Source organism: Temnothorax nylanderi, unplaced genomic scaffold (genome assembly GCF_030848795.1).
Source record: "Temnothorax nylanderi isolate EJ_2023f unplaced genomic scaffold, tnyl_v1.0 TNYL_tig0222_pilon, whole genome shotgun sequence".
NCBI lineage: Eukaryota > Metazoa > Arthropoda > Insecta > Hymenoptera > Formicidae > Temnothorax > Temnothorax nylanderi.
In genome coordinates, this window is record NW_027249284.1 from 281,473 (window position 1) to 290,000 (window position 8,528).

The window sequence follows — 8,528 nt, forward strand, 5'->3', positions numbered from 1 at the left end:
TCCATCTATCCGCAGACCGTTTACGCAATAACTATGACTCAAATTTTGTAATATTGACGCACAAAGATCCATGTAAGTTAATATTTAATGTATTTCGTTCCACGGTTATTAATGCACATTCCGGCATGTGTTGATTACCGTTAATTTGTATTGTTCCAGCATCTAACTTGATAAGGACCCCAAGCAGGGGTCGAAACGTAGTTGATATCTAATAAAGTTTTGCCAGTCAGGCCGATTAACAATTTCGTTGTATTATTTCATCACTGGCGATTAATTACCTATTAAATATCTTATAATCTTATAAACAGTATGTACAAGGTGAAGCTAAAGGTGTTACGGACTATTATTTCTAAAGAAAACAACAATTTAATATTTTGCTTAGTTTTTTAAAAATAATAATCTGTAACCCTTTTAGTTGTACACCTTGTATATATTTTTCAATTCTTGACGATGAGTTTTCAATGCTTGCTTTGTTAAAAAATTATAATAAATTATAATAAATTGAGTTAATCGCAGCGCGCGACAAAGTTATGTACGTGAGCACTGTGAGCGATTTAATGATTGTAACCTTACTTGTATACATTTTCTAGAAAAATATTTCTATATTATGTTTAACAACAATATTAAATATTTCTTCTCTTTTTCCTTCACATTTCATTTATTAACATTTCATAACTGCCAAACGTTTCCAGTTGAGCGCAATTGCACGAGTTACGAATCATTTATCGACTCTTTTTCTCAGTTAACTAGTTTTTACTGCATTGAAATCTTGCATAGAAAAAAATGTGTTAGCATATCGCGCAAGAATCATCGATATCTAAGTAAACAATTAATTAAATATATACAGTATATATGCGTACATCTGGATTAATCCGAAAGCTTAGTCTCCATCTTTTGAAACATAAAATAATTTTATGCCACGATAGTGAAGTGCGGAATATTAAATAAAATGCGCCATTTAACAATAACTTCTAAGGTAACAAGTTTAATCTACGGTGACCTAAATTTAAACGTAAAAAGAAATTAAATTATTTCAATGAGTTCTCGAATCGTCCCCAATCAGAAATAGATATGAGTCACGTAGAAACGAATTTCCTAATTCGTCTGAGTTATTCGATACAATGTTCTTATTTAAATGTGACACTACTTTGTAAAATGTTAAGTTATTGTTTTCTCTACTCTACGATCAATATAGCAATCTTTATAAATTTCTTTCTTTCTAAATATAAATATTCTACACAATCGGAAAACTATTTTACAACATGAGTAAAGAACGAAGTCAAAAAGCGAAATAATCAATTTTGACGCGATTAAAAGGGATCATCAATGGCGATTGTATTAAACTCTAGTCCATACTGACTAAGAATCGCGGATTATGCTTGAAAATTGTAGAGTTTCTTGACAACTCTTATGTACAGATGGATTCAAGTGTTTCTGGCTTCATCTGGTCCCATGCTACTTGTTCAGCATGTCCGTTCATTATCCGTTCATTTTACCAGTTCTTCAGTAAGGGAAATTAGCTTTAAAAAAAAAATCAATTAATTTCAATTATCTGCAAAGAGATTCTCGAAGATTGGATAATAATATAACTACTTACCCCATAATTTTGTATCATAAAATAAATATTTGCATAAATATTAGTTTGAATGCGACCTTCAATCTGAGTTTGAGCAGCAACTCCCTTTGAGAAACAATTTTGTACCACATTGTAAGCTTCTGTCGACCATTTACCTGCAAAAGAGTAACATCAAAGTATAATTACATATCCAAAGATAAATAATTTTGAGTAGAGATGTATAATCTGGAAGAATAGTATACATAACGTCAATATATAGTTACCGTTCTTTGGCTGAATATTTGCTAAAATATGTATTATAATGTCTTCCCAGATAGCCAAGCGTGATATAGAATATTGAGCAAACTAATGCATTGCATGTGTTTTCACATATTTGCTGTAAATTTGCTGACATCGAAGTAGAACACGTTACAAATACAGCTACATGACTGCTTATATATGCAATCAGTTGACGCAATTTCAAGAGCAAACGGTTCGCAATATTGGTACGTTATGTTGTCTGCGACATGTCAGCAACGTGACAGCAATGAATGATTCATCGTTTCATCTTGAGCATCATGATGCAAACATGACGGCAACAACACATATATAATAATTTCCATCCGTTATTGTGTATATGTCATCAAGCTATGAAGTTTTTTAATTGTATCTTGTTGCTAACGAAGTGTTGACAATTGAAATTGTCACATGTTTACGACAGCTTTTGAATAAAAATACGTATAGTTTTCGAGATTTAAATATAACACATTTAATACACATACACATTTATTTATAATAAAATATTTATTTTTAATTACATTTGCAAATATATATTATCCCTATTAGACTGAGATGTTAACATAAATTTAATCCTTCGTCTGTATACATTTTTTTCACACTTAAAGTGTATACGTGGGTCTGTCACGTTTGACACTATATTTTTCCCTATCTTGAAGTATTAAAAAGAAATGTGAAAAAATTCATAAAACATCTCTCTACATACATTGTAGACATTGTTGACGATTTTATAGTCATTTTAATGAACATTATTTTAATAATTTCTGGCAGGCTTGCAAGTTTTACAATTACGGAGTAGATATTATTTTCACTCGGACGCCGTAGACCCACGTACACAGACAAAGGGTAAATTATGTAACTTTATATTAATTATATTACACATAACATATAGTTACAAAATAAGAAAATAAGAAATATATATGAATAAAATTAGCAACATTTGTTCAAAAAGATGCTTTATATGATTTATCAACAACATTTATTAACAATTATGGAGATAATTTTTGATACATATGTTGTTACAGCATAATAAAAAATATAAATCATTGCTGAATATAAACTTTATGTATAAATGTATTTGTTTTTATAAAATATAACAATTAAAAATGTTTATTAGTAATATTATATTTTATATTATATTATATTTTATATAATATTACTTAATATAATATTATTAATATAATATTACTGTCACTTTTTGTTAGTCTCATCTTAATTTTTTTGCGTGTACATTGAAAAGAGAAATTAATTTAAGTAAAAAAATTCAGGTGGTTCTAAGTAAAAAAAACATAAATGACATTTTTAAAAATCGAAAACAGTGACTATAAGAAAAATTATCTTTCCACTATAATAATTCCTACTTTGAACCTAACAACTTAAATAATTATGTTATTTTTTTGGATGTTTAAATATATCAAAGATATTTAAAAGTTTTTTAATAAGTGGCCCACCCTGTAAATATGCCTTAATATATAAATGTATAAATATTATACAAATACATTATCGAATGAAAATGAATCAAGAACCGAGAATATTCAAATTGTTTAATAGTCAATCACGGATACGAATAAGCATGTGAAAAGACCTTTAGCTTTGTTTTCTATTGTAAAACAGACCTTATATTAGAGATTTCTTTTGTCTTTTCACTTCCCGCCGATTCCCGCGTTTTTTACATCGTGTGCCCGACGCGGTCTCGTCTCGTGCGTATCTCCATCCCTCGGGCTAGCTGCTGTGGTACCAAGAGGCAGGAGTGGAAATAGTAGTGAAATACGTGGAGCCGCGACACCATTTTGGTATCGCTAGAATTATTTTGTCAGTCACGGTATTACGGAGAACATTACGGAGAAAGGTTATGGTAATTATTACCCATACAGCACAAAATGTTTTCAAAAAATATTTTTGAATATTTCTATAAAAATATTGCAAGAAATATTTTAAAATGGTTTTAGGAATATTTTAAAAAAGTTAAAAAACCTTTTGTGATAACATTTTTAAGAATATTTTGAGAATCTTTTAAAAATATTTATAAAAATGTTCTTCTTTATCACCCAGGAAATATTTTCTTAAATATTTAAAATATATTTTTGAAATATTAATTTAAATCAACATATTTATTGTTTTATAATCTTGTTCCAAAATATTTAAAAATATTTTAAATCTATTATTGGTTCTAAAATCTTTTTTCAAATATTTTTGAAATATTATGAAATATTCTTAATTAAAAGATGCATGATAGCGCATCTTTCCGTGCTAGTTTGGAACGACGCTGCTAGGCGGCGCATAATGGTAAGACTAACTCGTAAGTAAATTTCAGTTGAAGGCTAATATAAGCAGGTCTCTGGCGAAGCAAAATCATGACATTCACAAGATAGATATGTATATTTTTCAAATAGGGGAGACCGGGGCTAAAACGTCTACGGGGTAAATACGTCTAATCAAATATCTCGGAACCTGTATATTGTGCGAACTCGCTATTAACATTGTAAACGCTGCTTATAGTACCCATGTGACCAACGGAGTTTCGGCAGGTTACTTGCCGTGTTATGATTTTTACGAGGGCAAACGTGTTTTCGGAAGGTGAAAGTTACATTTTCTGCGCGTGGAAATTTTGTAATATCTGCAATAATATTTGCTCTCCAAATCTCGAGGTACGTGATTATAAAGAGTAATGCATGCTGAACACGAATCCAGTGTAGTTTTTTCATTATCGTTGATGTCTAATATTTCGTGGGCGATCAAACCTGAAACTTGTGTTTGGGGCTAATCGGTCAGTAAGCAGTCCGGGTGCATTTCCAAGGCATTTTCGGGCTCACTGCATATGGAATATGGATGAGACGGAAATTACAACCGTTCAGACACCGAATAGAGTCATCGGACGTCGAGGAGTAAAACAAGTCGGGCGAGTGATTTCTGCGGAAAGAGGAACCCTCGTAACTATTTTTTAATAATGTTTTGCATAAAAATTTTAAATAAATTTTTATATTTTTTTCTTAAAAAACAATTATTAAAATGTATCCTATTATTTTTTAGGATTAGATGTACGTATATGTATCGAAAATGCAGTGCAGACTGTTATACCCCGGCATTTTTGAGATTTCAATTTTTCCACCGTTGTCGTTTTTGCTCTATACCGGTTAAACAAAGCGACATAGACAAAAATTTCCTATATAAATTTTGTAGCTAAAGGTTCACTCTTTACAGTGGTATACCACATTTAACTACAATTATTTATTTTGTTGTTAAAAATCGGCACCGAAAAAAAACGGACTGTTTAGCCCCGGTCTCCCCTATATAAAAAAAAAGATGTACCTATACTTTACAGATATTAAAAAAATCTTTCAAACATGAAACACAATTATTACTTATTGGGTTAAACATATTTTATTTTTTGAAGTAATATTTCTAAAAGATTTTACAAATATTATTAAATATATTTACTTGCAATCTTATAAAAATATTTTTGAAAATATTTTTCTGACATGATCTGGCGGACATAGAAACATTCAAAAAATATTTTTGTGAATTATTTTAATCTTCCTAAAAAATATTTAAAAAATATTTTAAAAACATTTTGTGCTCTATGGGTATATTCTGTCTTTCTATTATATTCTATATTCTGACCATATGTTTAGAACTTAATATCTCTTAGGTGCACGCTATTAGCGTTATTGAATTACCGTACAAAATTTCCTTTTTTAAAAAAAAGGTAAAAAAAGGTGCCAAGTACACGCATAGTAGTGTATATGTATTATGTTGTTACCTCGAAAAAAACAAAGTGGTAGTATAATACCTCCAAATAGCTTTACCCTGTACATACTGTTTATAAAATGCGTAATACTACAAAAAGGCGTGATATCCGTACAAAATTACCTTTCTTAAAAAAAGGTAAAGAAAGGCGCCAAGTACACGTATAGTAGTGTATATGTTGTTACCTCGAAAAAAAAGAAAGTGGTAGTATTATACCTCGAAAAAACCTAAGTAACAAGTGGTAGACGTACTCTTTGTATCTCGAAAAATCTCGAAAAAATCTAAGCAGTAGTATCTTTATTTCCAAAAAATTATAACCCAAGTGATATACACATCACAAAACTATGTTACCTTATCAAAGAAGAGTCGCGCTTCAAGTGATCTATTACAATTACAAAAAAGAAATGATATCTCTTTAATTACAGCGCCAATTACAGAGAGAACATATATATTGCCTCAAAAAATAATTGTTGCACTACTTTGAAAAATCTTTACATGGTGTCAATTAGAAAAAGAATGTATGATAACAATTTTATAAGATTAAAAAATTTTATTTAAATTTAACAAGGGAATACAAGATATTTAAATACAAAGTATACATGTGTATTTTTTAGTGGTCACAAAGAATTACAGAGGAACAGTACAAAATAAAAATATTTTATTAAAATATTTAATCCAACGAGGGAATACAAGGTATTTAAATACAAAGTTTATATATGTATTTTTCAATAGAATAAAAGATTTAATCACAAAGAATTACAGAGATAGTACAAAATAAAAATATTTTATTAAAATACATAAATTTTTCTTGTAAAAAAACTTGGCGCTGCTAGACCTCGAAATTTTAAATAAATAAATAAACTTATCCTATACTTAATTATAAGCCGCATTATTCGCCGTCGTCACGCACACCCATATCACTCGCTCGCACATACACACCACGCTGATAATCATTTTGTTACTCCCGTCGCATTCTTCTATGAATTATTTTTATTTATTGTTATCCTTATTTATTTAAAATTTCGAGGTCTAGCAGCGCCAAGTTTTTTTACAAGAAAAATTTATGTATTTTAATAAAATATTTTTATTTTGTACTATCTCTGTAATTCTTTGTGATTAAATCTTTTATTCTATTGAAAAATACATATATAAACTTTGTATTTAAATACCTTGTATTCCCTCGTTGGATTAAATATTTTAATAAAATATTTTTATTTTGTACTGTTCCTCTGTAATTCTTTGTGACCACTAAAAAATACACATGTAAACTTTGTATTTAAATATCTTGTATTCCCTTGTTAAATTTAAATAAAATTTTTTAATCTTATAAAATTGTTATCATACATTCTTTTTCTAATTGACACCATGTAAAGATTATTCAAAGTAGTGCAACAATTATTTTTTGAGGCAATATATATGTTCTCTCTGTAATTGGCGCTGTAATTTAAAGAGATATCATTTTTTTTTGTAATTGTAATAGATCACTTGAAGCGCGACTCTTCTTTGATAAGGTAACATAATTTTGTGATGTGTATCACTTGGGTTATAATTTTTTGGAAATAAAGATACTACTTGTTACGTCCGGCGGTTTAATAACACATAAACGCTACGGAATATATATATATATATTTGTGAAAATAGAAACCAGGGCCTTATATCTCTCGTATGATTCGTATTAAGAGGCTTTGCAGTCAAATTTGCCGAATGAAAAGAATTTCTCGTACGATTACAAAATAATACAATTACGATTCTACGTCAATGAATTAAGGAAATGTTTGGGTTTTGTGTCCGAAAACAAATAGGAATGGTAAGCGCGAATGCATCGATTATTGATAACAGAAAATGTTACGTCCGACGAAGGGGCGTATTTATATAGAACATGAGTAAGACGATATAGCTCCCTGGATACACAGTCAGATACACAAAACAATTGAGGGCGAAAACTGACGGTTGAGTGGTGCGAAATTATATATTTAACACAATTCCAAAGTTCACATGCATCGTTTCCTTAGCGTCGAAATTACTAATGCAATAGATAAACGATAAAGAGATTAAAACATAGTTGTTCATTAAGCAAGAGTTACTTCCCGCTGTTACAATAAAATCGCGAGAAACGAACGGTGAAGCATTGAGACGGTTGTTACATTCGTCGCGGGACGCGATAGCGGTGATACAGCGCTGCCCGGGCCGAGCGGAAGAACAGGCGGGCGCTTTTGCGACGGTATAATGGAGAGTGGCACGAGATCGCGACTTACGAGGTTTCGTTTCCTTGAAAGCCTGATCGAAGGTCGCCGTTGTTGCCAAATAGAACTGCTACCTTGCGAGTGGCAGTGATACGCACTTTCAGGCTGGTTACTTGAAGATCTCGTGGCACTCTCACTGACTCTAATTTGAAATGTACTCTAAGCTTTACTCTAATTTGAAATGTACTCTAAATTTGTGAAAAGGAAAAATGGCGTGAAGTTAACCGTAGAAAGATTCGCGGCACATAAAGCACCCGCGTCTCGAGGCAGGGTCTTATATTGCTGAGCGCGGTGTGGTACGGGGGTAGGGGAAGGGCCCACGGGCCGCGCGTATTAAGTGCAAGCGTCGCTCGGCACGCAAGTCCTCCCTTGCTTCCTATTGTTATTAACTACGGATAAATTTGAATAGGCAACTTAATTACTATGCAGGGTTGTTTCTACTTCAATCTAGCCTATGATCCTAGGATTCGAGATAGTCTCTAGCGCGGGAGAAAGCGAGCGGTCAGCGTCGGCGCGGTCACTGTTGTTGCTGATGCACCCCTGTCACTATTTGTGATATTAATTCGCGATCGATTCCAAATTTCTTTCCTGTGATTCAAAAAGAGTTTTGTAATTAATTATTTCTAGCGGTTAGAAGCGAGGCGTATTCGCCGTGCGAAGGTGCTGATGACAGCATCCGTATCGAG

The 8,528-nt window shown here is 31.3% G+C and overlaps 2 long non-coding RNA genes across 2 annotated transcripts in view; one reads left to right on the plus strand and one right to left on the minus strand.

Annotated features, from left to right (window-relative positions):
- Positions 1-262: 262 nt before the first annotated feature.
- The window catches only part of LOC139779377 (uncharacterized), an 8,574-nt gene continuing 308 nt past the window's right edge, over positions 263-8,528 (minus strand). Inside the window, exons 1-3 of the long non-coding RNA XR_011719875.1 lie at positions 7,855-8,528; positions 1,598-1,731; positions 263-1,520 (exon numbers count right to left, since the gene is read on the minus strand). The exon at positions 7,855-8,528 is cut by the window's right edge and continues 308 nt beyond it. This is a non-coding gene — a long non-coding RNA (uncharacterized lncRNA). The remainder of the gene's footprint in view (positions 1,521-1,597; positions 1,732-7,854) is intronic.
- LOC139779378 (uncharacterized) lies at positions 4,619-4,914 on the plus strand. The gene is made up of 2 exons (XR_011719876.1): positions 4,619-4,782; positions 4,883-4,914. It is a non-coding gene; the product is annotated as an uncharacterized lncRNA (long non-coding RNA).